Source organism: Camelus bactrianus, chromosome 21 (genome assembly GCF_048773025.1).
Source record: "Camelus bactrianus isolate YW-2024 breed Bactrian camel chromosome 21, ASM4877302v1, whole genome shotgun sequence".
In the NCBI taxonomy this organism is placed as follows: domain Eukaryota; kingdom Metazoa; phylum Chordata; class Mammalia; order Artiodactyla; family Camelidae; genus Camelus; species Camelus bactrianus.
In genome coordinates this window covers 9348352-9360847 of record NC_133559.1, presented here as the reverse complement: position 1 = coordinate 9360847, position 12496 = coordinate 9348352, and the positions used below count along the sequence as shown (strand labels likewise).

Genomic DNA, 12496 nt, shown 5'->3' with positions numbered 1-12496 from the left:
ATACATGAATAATCTGCAAAATGATTACCACAATGAGGATAGTTAACATCTCTATCCCTTCAAGTAGTAACTGTTTGTGTGTGTCTGATGATAACATTTAGGATCTAGTCTCTTGACAAGTTTCAAGTGTAGAATGCAGTTCTTACTGTTCATTGTAGTCACCAAGCTGTGCACTAGATTTCCCAGAACTTACTCATATCCCTGCTAAGTTCGGACTTTTTGACCAACATGTCTCCATCTCCCCCATTCCTCAGCCCTGGCAATGACCATTCTACTCTATTTCTACAAGTTCAGTTTTTCTGGATCCTGCATGTAAATGAGGGCATAGACTATTTGCCTTCCTCTGACTTATTTCACCCAACATATGATGCTCAAGGTCCATTCCTGTTGTCACAAAAGGCAAAACTTCCTTCTTTTTATGGCAGAATTGCATATGTATCTCTCACATTTTCTTTATCCATTCATCATCGATAGACACTCAGGAGTTTCCATGTTTCGACTGAAATGAACATGGAATGGGGAGACAAATATGTCTTTGAGATCCTGATTTCATTTCCTTCAGATATATACCCAGAAGTGGAATTGCTGGATCACATGGTAGTTTTATTTTAAAATTTTTTGAGGAAACTCTTTCCTGTTTTCCGTAGTGGTTGCACCAGTTTACATCCTCACTAATAGTCCACAAGGGTTCCCTTTTCTCCACAGCTTCACTAATACTTATTGTATCCTGTCCTTTGGACAACAGCCATTCTAACAAGTATGAGATGATATCTCATTGTGATTTTGATTGCATTACCCTGATGATCAGAGATGATGAGCAACTTTCATGTACCTATTGGCCACTTGTATGTCTTCTTTAGAAAAATGTCTATTCAGTTCTTCTGCCAATTTTTTAATTGATTATAAGCATTCTTGTATAGTTCTTTTGGGTATGTTTTTCTGTGCCTTTTAGAAAAAAATAGCTATCTTTTTAGATACAGTGTGTTATGTGAGATGATCCATTGTAGTAGAAGAAAATAGAAAAATGTCTATTTATATTTTTATTTACAATAAGAAAGAAAAACCCACATGTAACGTGTAATAGAATTTCCCGGGCACTCTGGCTTGGTCTGCTTGTCAGTCACTTGTGAGTAAATTACCCCAGGAGGAAGTATGAGATTCCAAGACCAAGGTCAAGAACAGCCCTCTCATTCGTCGGGTCGGTTTCAGATGATCGCTCTCTAGGTGGCATGGATATCAGTGAATTAACCAGCACAGGGTGGTCGAGTTGTTTAAAAAGCTCTCCTGACATTTATGGACTAGAGATAACACAGGTAAGGCAAAGAACAAGAAAAAGGCACAGCTGACCCTCCTCCTACACCTGGTGAAGTGCTTTGTCAGCACATTATGGGGCAAAACAGATGGCCCAATGAAACTGGACAAGAAACTCACCAAAAATTCAAAGTTATTTATGTCACTATGATGAGGTATCTCTCCCTAGCTGCCAAGTGTATTTCTAACAGATACAGATGCTTTAAACATTGCTTTAAAATAGAAGAGTAATATATAACAGTCTAAATGCCCCTAGCCTTAATTTTTGCTTTAAAAAATTTAAACTCTCAAAAAATTCAAGAATGCCATATAAAATACGGATTTGCCTCCACTTCTGTTAATAATAACTCTTACTCGGGGAGGAGGGGACAGCTCAAGTGGAAGAGTGCATGCTTAGTACATATGAGGCTCTGGGTTCAAACCCCAGTACCTCCTCTAAAAATAAATAAATAAACCTAATTACCTTCTCCCACCAAAAAATAATAATCAAATTTTAAAAATAAGACGAAGAAGAACTCTTATTCTAAGTGCAAATTGGGCCTTGAGGTATTAGCTAATGTTGTATGAACCATCATGAACTGTGAGATATTAAAATACTGTTTAGGGGGAGGGTGTAGCTCAGTGGTAGAGTGCGTGCTTATGCAAGGTCCTGGGTTCAATCCCCCATCCCTCCATTGAAAATAAATAAGTAAATAAACCTAATTGCTTCCCCTCTGAAAAGAAAAAAATAAAATACTGTTTATTTCATGAGTGTGGATATCTCATAGTTTTATAGATTTTAATTTTTGGTGTATGGTTTAGAATATGCAACTGTGAAAATTAATTTTCACATTTAATTAATTTTCACAAATTAATAAATATACATATGTTGGGATTGCCTGCTTAAAATCTTTTAACTTATTTTTTGCAACCCTGCTTAAAGTGTTTGCAGACAACTGATATAGATTCTATTTCTTTGCCTTCTCTACTTTCTAATGATTATCATGATCAATATCCTATTTTCAATTTGACTAGTGGTTTCTTATAAATGAATAAAAATGAGTTTGAACCTGTTATTTAGTGCTATTTCCTTTCCCATGTTCAATGAGAATTGAGTATGTTTCTTCTCTCTTGCTCCCAATTCTTAGTTCTTGTTGATATTATTTGGGGATTTATATACAGTTTATAATTATTGAATCTTATTTACTTTATGTCTTCTTTTTCATAAATTTAAAAATATTTGCATTACAAGTGTGGTTCTTTAGCAGCATGGGAGGAATGAGCTGAAGTGGAGCCAAGCTTTAGTTGCTTTAAGAAAAGAAGAGGTTCAGTGTCAGGATTCTCATGTACTGAGACAGGAATTAGATCTGGAAAACCTCAGGGAAGTGGAAGCTAGGGACATTTTAACTGTTTACATTATTCCTTTATTTTAAAGCAACGTTGCAACAAACTCCCACATCTTTTAGAAATATATTTGGCTGCTAGTGAGAGAGATCTAATCATGGTGACCTAAACAAATAATGGGCTTGTTTTTCTCTTGTGTTCAGAAAAAATCTGTAGGAAGCAGGGCAGAGCGGGAATGGTAATTCTATGAAGCATCAATGTCCCAGGCTCCTTGTGTTTTTCTGTTCTGTCTGTGGCTTCCATCCTTAATGTCACAAAATGGCTGCTGGAACTTTAACCATCATGTACAAGTTCCAAACACTGGAAAGAAGGAAAGAGGGAAAGTGTGAGAGGGCTTTTCCTTTAATCCTTCCCAGTAACTTCTATTTACATTTCATTGGCTCTCTGTCTTACAGGGGAATCTGGGAAATGTCAACTTTTAGTTAGACACATCACTACCTCCAGATAGTTAAAAAGGATAGAGACCAGATAGGTAAAAAGCAATTTTAGCCATAGCACCCTTAAACATGGTTTCCTGAGCATTTAGATGGCTTTGCTCCTGTTAAGATATTCTACCTAGAAGTAGAATTTCAATGTCAAAATGCATTGTGCATTGACAGCATTGATATACTGTCAAATTACTTTCCCAAAAGGCTGTGCATATTTGCATTCCTACCAACAGTATATGAGAGTTCCCATTTTCCCACGGCCTTGTCAGTACGGGCCATGATTATCTTGATTGCCAGTTTGATATATGAAAAGTGATTATCTTCTTTCACTTTAATTTCCCTAATGACTAGTGAATTTGAGCATCTCTTCCAAGTTAACTTGTTGGCTTTGACAAACAAAGGTTTGTCCAGGGAAAAGACTCTTCCCTTCTCTCCCATCCATGCTGTCCTTCACCCCCTCATCCCAACTACCCCAAACAAGACTAGGCTTATAGGGAGTGATTAGATCTAGAGATGTGTAGAAATTTGATTTAGCCAATACAGACAGGGTCTGTGACATAGTGTCTGAAGGAGAAATTGAGTTTTCTTGTGGATGGAGTAAAATTCTAAGAAGAAAAGGCCCAGAGAGATGCTTGCTAATCAGAGTCATGAGGTCTGGGGGAGGAGAGAGACAGAGAAGTTGCTGTTTGGGATGTTCTGGGAAGTTGTTGATTCAATTCCCATACTTGGCTCATAATGAGGGGCTCTGTCCAGAGTTGGTCCAGTAGGGGGAGGAGTGGCAATGTCTGAGGAGAGGAAGAACATCAGCTCAGCCCTTGCCAAAGCTTGGTTGACTTATGGTGTTACAGACTCTTCCAGCCTGATATAGAAAACCCCCAAGCACCACCGATTAATGATGCCTTTGTCCTTGAATATTCCAATGATAGGGAGTCATCTGATCTGGCATCTCTTGGAATGAACATGTACATAACTCAGAAGTCAGCTTGATTACGCATGGTCTGAAACTCACTTTTGTATCCTAGGATGATCAAAAGCCCCATCCTTGGTCTTCAGTAATATTTGAACTCGACATCCTCATACTCCCCTCCCAATGCCTTCTCCATCACTAAATCCCTCCTGATGCTTCAGATCTGCCCTATTTGCATTCCACTGAAATGATCCACTTGAGCTCATCATCTTATTAGCCTAATAACATCACTGAACATCTGGAGGTTGTCACAAGAGGAACCACACTGCGTAGCCTCTACCACCTTGTCAGTACTTCCCTCACTGTCTCCTTTCAAAGTCAACTTCTCCTGGCAAGTGACTGTTCCTTCAGAGAGAGAATCCAGCCTCTTCACTCTAATTGCTTGTCTCATGTCTTCCTCATGCTGACTTCCTCAACCTCTGGAATTTGGGTGAATAAATTTTTCTCCATCTCATTACATCTTCTCAGAAAAATACTTGCAAATTTTCTTCTACTAGTTGACAAAAAGAAGACAAATCACAATATTTAATTATGGGTCTGGGTTCCTCCATCCTGTGTGGTATCACATTTCCTCTTTTTTTAATGCTGGGGCTGAACTCTTCTGTGGGGCACTTTTAATATTTCTGTAATTTTATGGTCCTTTATGGCTCTGGTTCTTTTCTTGGGTGTACCAGCTCATCAAATCTCGCCTTCTCTATCCAGCCCAAGTAGTGGTCCCACTGCACCAGCAGGATGTTCTAGGGAATTCAAGCCGGGACATAGGCAACTGCTGTTTGATCAAGCCTGGCAGCATTCAGGTTTAGAGATGATCTTTTACCACATACTTGGCCTGTTCAGAGTGAGGGACCAGCCTGGTATCCTGCTCCTACTCACTAGAGGAGAGCATCTTTGGTGGATGCCCTTCCTCTTACAAAAGGAGCAGAAGAGTTTATCTACTAAGGTGTTTTACCTGTAGATCTAAAATCACTCATCAGTTTGACTCCCCTCATTTCTTGATCTTCATTTTTGGACTCCCCTGGTGGAGTTCGCCTCTGGTGCAGTCTGCTATACAATACCCTTTCTTGCCTCAGCTGAAACAAGTGGGTAGGCTTTTCTGCCTCCCAGGATCTAGGCAGTGCTTCAGTTTATCTGAATCTGCACCACATATACGAGGACGGCTCGGTACTAAGGGCAGGTGGTCATCTCCATGATAACTCCTTGCCCCCACCCCATGTCCATGAAAATTAATTAGTGGACACAGCATATGATAATGCTTCTTACAAATCTGGTCTGAGGCCTCTTCTGTTTTTCAGGGTGGGAGCTCTTTATCCCCCTACCCAGAAGTTTGCTTTGTAGAAATCTGACTGTAGGGGCCCAAAGTACTTCTACTACCTCCAGATCCCCTAAAGCTGAACAGATGCCTCCCATGCAGCCCAGTATTTTGGTATCTTTGACAAATATTGCCACCGTCTCTTCTTCCTCCTCAAATAGCTTCACCCAGAACAATGATTTGGAGGCCCGTCTGGTGAAGTCTAAGCCTCGTCTATAAGCTTCATTATAAATTCTCTTGCGATGCCATGGTCTAGCAAGCAATGCCCTCCTCTCATTCATTGTCTCATGGACTAAATCTCTCTAATCTCAACACATGTGTCAAGGCCTCTTCTTCCTTTTGAGGGATGTGTGGTCAGAAACCAAACACGCAAGTTTCTCTGACTGTCAACATTACCAAACACCTGTGAAAATCCTGTCAGACATTGACTTCACAGAGAAAGAGACATTCATAGCTTTAAACCCAGAGATGGTTCATAATACTGGACATCACAGACTTTCTTTAATCCCTATCAGTTCTCTGCCTCCAAAGCCACACTGTAGCATGCCTTGGGTCCCAGGCATTGCACTTCTTGCAAACGTCTCTTGCTTCTGATGGCAGGTTCCCCTCAGCTGCAGTACTAGAGCCTGTCTGATGGTTGTTCCCGCAGCTGCAAGAGTCCGTTTTCGGGAATCTCCATTTTATCCAGTGCAATATGAATCGCACTCAATTCAAGTGGAGGTACTTCTCCCACGGACTTTTTGCAGTGTACTTAATAATAACATCACCACCTGCTATTGTTAATGCATCTCAGTGTCCCCTGAAATGGTTCTTACCTGGTCTCCGCCCACCAGGAAGGTTGAGCTGCTCGGACGGACACTGTTGGGAAAGGAGATTAGCTCAGAACAGTGATTGCACAATTCGGAGAGACAACCTTGCTCCCCTACCCACCTGGAAGATGACGATGTCCTCAGATACGTAGAATCCTCTTTTGAATTGCAATCTGCATGTTTTTGGAGTAGCCTTAGTTCTAATTTTCACACAGCTGCATGGCTATATCCTGGCGGGGGGCGGGGGGGTGCGCGCACGCGTGCATTTCCTTGCAGAGGCTGGGGTCTTAGGTATGATAAGCTTCCCTAGTTCCCTCTAGTCTCTGGGAGTTTAACTGCTATAGGGTGGAGCTTATAGGCCAAGCTGGGGACATTTAAAAGAAGTGGCATATGAGACACAGGTTTATCTTGTTTGAATAAATAATTTGGGCAAACAGGCTTCTTTGTTTATACGGGGATAATGGTGGTATAGGAAAAGGAAGGAGAGATAATATGTTATATAAGAAATGATAACCTTATAATATCTTTCGTAGGTTCAGGTAAGCTAGCTGAAATTACTCTAACCTTTCCCATGAAACAAAGCATACATTTATTGCCAGATTATACAGGTAATAATTGCTTCTGCTTTCTTTTCCTGTGGGAGAAGAATCATCCATCTCCTTTCTCACCAAGTTTCATGTTATACGAAAAAAGGAACCTGGCACATTGCAATTTAGATGATGAGAGGGCTGTGGAGGACATACAGGAGCATGTCCCCTGGTCTGAGGCCAGAGAGAAGGGTGAGGATGGGGGAGGGGAGGCTCTTCCAGACATTCAAAAAATTGGGTGGGAGGTCGTAAGAAGCTTAGAGAAAGGGTGATGACTTGGGGAACTCTTCTTCAATTTCTTTAGCAATAAGTGTTAAAAACAGCAAGGTGCTTGACACAGGACGTGACATATTGCAGGCACTTGATCAACTGCCCTGGGGGAGGGGGCCAAGGAAAATGTCCAGGTTTCTGCAGTGGGCCATTGGCTGAGAGTAGGAACCCAGCAACAGGTTGGAAATTGAAGATAATGAATGTGGCATTGGGCATGCTGAGTATGAGCGCCAGCGGAGACGTCTAGTAGAGAGCTGGATGCAGGGTCTGATGCTAAGCAGAGGGTATGGGATGGAGATATACACTTTGGGATTAGCAGCATGTGAATGATATCTGGAGCCCACAGGGTAGCTGTCCTAGTGAGAGAATAAAATGAGATGAAAAATAGGACAAGACAAAACTACTGGAAGCACCAGCATTTGCAGAAAGCAAAGAGGTAGAGGAAGAACGGTCAGTAAAGGAGCCCAAGCAGGATGGCAGAGGGGAATGAGGAGACCTAGGGTGTATGATATGAATGAGACCAAGGGAAAAGAGAGTTTAGGAAGGAAGAGTCAACAGTGTCAAATGCTAGAGAGGTTGCTGGTGACCTCCCGATGTTCTAAGGAGAACTGGTGGAGGGAGGCCAAGTAGTGAGTGTCTTGGAGCAAGTGTAGAATTAACTGTGATGTGGAAGAGAGAAAAATGGGACAACTGGAGGTGTGAGTTTAAGGGAGTGTTAAGAAAGGAGAGTACTGAGAATGTTTAAGAGCTACAAGAAAGGAGTGAGCAGGACTAGTGGAAAATGCCAGAGAGAGAGGAAATACATTAGACAGTAAATTTCCTGGAAAAGGAAGGCACTTAAAGGGTAGGTGAAAATACTAACTTTAGATGCTGGGAGCTCAGTGTCTTTTGTGGGGCAGGAAAGACAGTTAAAACAGTTGTAAACAAATGCAGGTCAGTTAAAGATTAAGCGGCCTGAACTTGAAGGCATCACTTTCTGACTTCTTTCTTACTCCCTGAGAAATAGGGAGCTCTGTCAGTTGCCAGGAGTGATAAGGTAGAAAGGAGTTTTGGAAGGACGTGACAAAAGTCAGCCATGTGATGAAAAGATGGGCTCGATTTCCTGGATTTGAATCCTGATTCTGATACTTCCCAATAGTATGGACTCGAGCACATGATTTACTCTATATCTCCTTCTACTAATCTGTAAAATGGGGGTAGTGATATCTGTCTCACAGAGTGTTTATGAGGATTAGATAAGTTTAAGGCATGCAGAATGACTAGGACTGTACCAAGGCCCATGGCAAACACTCAATCAGTGTTATTAGTAATTTATATTATGTTTAATTAGCTACCAAACACATAGATGATTGCTGGGTGGTGTTGAAGACTGGTTAAGGCTAGGTATTGAGAATTTATAATGGCTTTTCCCTGGAAGTTGATGATTCTGTCAAGCAGTCTGAGTGTGGTACAGAGGTGGAGGAGAGTTGGGTCAATCTAGGATTGCCAAGTAGGTGAGACTGAATAGTGGTGGAACATATTTAAGTACCAACTTAATTACTCATTTTCTCCTTGATCTACCACTATTTGTGTCTTATGATAAACTTGTGCAGAACTATTTAGCACAGAAAGTAGCTGAGAGTTCAATCAATCCAGTTCTTCCTCATGACAGCTTGCTTTCTATCAGCATTATTCCAAGGAGATTTTAACTCAAATTGCCAGTATATTTGACCATCAATATCAGTATTATAATTTTACCAACAATGCCAATTGTTATGGACTGAGCCATGTCTTCCCAAAATTCATACAGTGACACCACCCTAATGGGATTGTGTTTGGAGAAAGAGCCTTTAAAGAGGTAATTAAAGTTAAATGAGGTCATAAGGATGGGGCCCCCATCCAATATGGCTGGTGCCCTTGTAAGAAGAAGAAGAGGTACAAGTGATACATGCATGCACAGAGGAAAGGCCGTGTGAGGACACAGCGTGAAAGTAGTTTTCTGAAAGCCAAGAACCGAGGTCTCAGGAGAAACCAAACCCGCCAACACTTTGATCTTGGACTTTCATCCTCCAGCACCATGAGAAATAAAATTTCTGTTGTTTAAGCAACCTATTCTGTGGTATCTTGTTATGGCATCCCTGGCAGACTAACACACCGGTGTTACAGCATACCTCGGTCTAGTGGTATACATAACCTGAAAAATACATAACCTGGGGACTATCCCTCTTGTTTGTAGATGGAAGATTTCTTGTTGGCATTTTGTGCCTCAAAGGGTATAAGAGAATATGCCTAGATCCAGCTTATTTCTGTTTTTAGTAGTACCCCCACATCCACGAATTTCATGAACTCAGGTGGCTACCTCAAGTGAGTGCACCAACAAGATACATACTTGCTGGTTCCAATCACCTTCCAGTCCTGGAAGGGGGTTCTTTTGATATGCATCAAAATATCTTTCCTTATTCACTCCTTATACTCCCATAGTCATTTCCATAGGACCACATTCCATATAGACATCACATATGGCCAGTTTTCCATTACACTTTTGCTTGATTATATGGCTAGGTCAATGGCCACTACCCGTGAGTCAATAAAAATCCAAACATGGGGCAGACATCCTGCAATTAATGCCACGTGAATTGTTTTATTTTACCTTCTTCAAACTATTGCCTTTCCAAGCAATATGTCATCTATTCATCATGTAGCTGTCATCCATTAAGCAAGCAGATCTTTGCTGGTCAACAGAGAGTTGGTCATAGGGCACTTCCCAAGTGGCCCAAGTGGATTTAGCAACTCCTCAGGTGTTTCCAAAGTTGGTCCCTGGGGAGGACAGCCCACTTGCTCATGTATTCTCCTTGCGTTCCCTTGGTAGTAGGTTCCTGTATAAACCATTTCCATTTTATTATGAAACTCTTGTTGGCACTGGCCTCCCCATTAGAATATTTCTCTGTCATCACTCAAGACACTAAGTATTTCAGGATTATCTTAAATCCTTCAGTCATAAGAGTAGTCTTAATTAGCATCCAATAGCAAGCTTGTTGTCTCCCAAATAATTGCCTCTCAAACTTCTGATCCAAAATCCCAGCAGTCACTGCTAGGTAGTACTCACTAGCTTTTGCCATAAGCCCCTAGTTTTTCCTCCACATAGGGTTATTGTACAGAAGATTTGTCTGTACAAAACCCGAGCTAGTGGAACATTAATAGAACATTAATTAAAGTGCTGATCTCTGTGTGTCAACCAGATATTCTATACTGATTCAAATTAATGACTTGTAGGCTCAGGCAATCTTATTGTTTCTCAGTTAGCATGTTCTCTCAATATTGACTGAAGGGTAAATTTACATGTCTTTTGTTTTACAATGTTAGGTAGAGAAAGCATTCCCAATTCAGACACAATATTCGTCCCCATAAGACATTCAGGTAAAGGAGATACAACCACTTCACACATTAAATCTGTTCAAATATTCCAATTTTCATCCAAACTTTCAACTTTATCTCATTGCCTGTTACATCCCTATATCCTCCCATTCTAATTGTAGTGCCTGTTAGGACTTCATCAATAGGTTTTTGGAACCACAGCTCATGGGAATCCCAGTCAGAGTCTCAGAAACAGCTCTTTTCCACTCCCTGACCATACACCAGTGCCTGTGCATATGGCCTTGAGTCTCCTTTGGTCAGTCTTTCTCTTAACTAGACTGTAGGATCGTTGCCTCGGGTGCTTTGAGGTCAGGTTTCTCATTTTCAACTTTCTCCTCTAGACTTTTAAATGTCTCCAAACTAGAGTGAATAAAGCAGACTTGAGGGGGCCCTTCAACATTGTGGGACCAGCAGAGGTTCCCACTGGTCCACCTAACTTCCAAGAGAGCTGCAGTAAGACATTTTTGACTGCTATTTTGACTACTAATGTCTGCTCTATTCATCTCAATTCTTAAAAAACATTTAAAGATTTTCCAACCCTCCTAGATAAGTCCCTTGACGCCCCTTTTCCTTCCCCCATTCTCTTGTAAATCACTCTAATTCTGTTCATTATCTGTTATTTCAGCATAAGTTTTCTCCTAGGTAGCATCCCTGAAGCTAGCAGCTGTGGTTTGAAGTGGTTGGAATTGAAACTTGGCCCAGCATGAGGATCCACTCTAATATTCTCTATAACTTTTATTGTAGCTGTTAGAGATAACCATTACCAGTGGATTGTGTATCTAGCTTTTTTCTTGTTACTTTGAATTTTCTTATGCATTCAGCAAACCAATTCTTCAGGAATTGGATCCACCATTTCTAAATTTAACTGATGACTTTAACCTCTAATAACTGATTTCAGCACAGCTGTAGTTCCATACTAGGGGTGACCTTGAGGACATACAGGAGTCAAAGATTTCTCATCCTTTGCCTCTCATTCTTACAATTCTCAAACCACATGTTTCAGTGTCAGGATTGTTGCAGGGAATCCCTCTTCTGACACCAACTGTGAGAGCTAGGCTCCCTACAAAGTTAGAGGGCACTGTCCACACAATACCACCTATATCTCTGACACCAACTGCAAGTTTGAGAGGTTCCCCCAAACCCCTCAAGTTCTGAAAGCTTTGTTAGGACTCACAGAATTCCTTTGTGACAAGGACTGTGAAATAACATTCATATTTTAAGGCAAGATTAAAAAATTTAAACATAATTTATATGGAACCATCAAAGACCTAGAATTGCCAAAGCATTACTGAAGAGAAAGAAAGAGGCTGGAGGAATAACTCTCCCAGACTTCAGACAATACTATAGAGCTACAATCATCAAGACAGCATGGTATTGGTACAAAAACAGACATATAGACCAATGGAACAGAATAGAGAGCCCAGAAATGAACCCACAAACTTTTGGTCAATTAATCTTCGACAAAGGAGCCAAGACTATACAATGGAATAAAGACAGTCTCTTCAGCAAATGGTGTTGGGAAAACTGGACAGCAGCATATAAAACAATGAAGCTAGAACACTCTTTTACACCATACACAAAAATCAACTCAAAATGGATCAAAGACTTAAACATAAGACAAGATACAATAAACCTCCTAGAGGAAAATATAGGCAAAACATTATCTGACATACATCTCAAAAATTTTCTCCTAGAAGAAATAAAAGCAAGAATAAACAAATGGGACCTAATGAAACTTACAAGCTTCTGCACAGCAAAGGAAACCATAAGTAAAACAAAAAGACAACCTACGGAATGGGAGAAAACCTTTGCAAATGAAACCGACAAAGACTTGATCTCCAGAATACATAAGTAGCTCATACAACTTAATAAGAAACAACAAAACAACCCAATCCAAAAATGGGCAGAAGACCTAAACAAGCAATTCTCCAAGGAAGACATGCAAATGATCAAAAGCACATGAAAAAATGCTCAATATCACTACTTATCAGAGAAATGCAAATCAAAACGACAATGAGGTATCACCTCACACCAGTCAG

At 40.7% G+C, this 12496-nt stretch overlaps 1 long non-coding RNA gene across 1 annotated transcript; it reads right to left on the bottom strand.

The window, feature by feature from the left end:
- Window positions 1–838: 838 nt before the first annotated feature.
- LOC141574318 (uncharacterized) lies at window positions 839–6443 on the bottom strand. Its single transcript, XR_012501216.1, has 3 exons — window positions 6329–6443; window positions 6214–6256; window positions 839–2994 (listed from the first exon to the last, which is right to left on the bottom strand). It is a non-coding gene; the product is annotated as an uncharacterized LOC141574318 (long non-coding RNA).
- Window positions 6444–12496: the final 6053 nt, after the last annotated feature.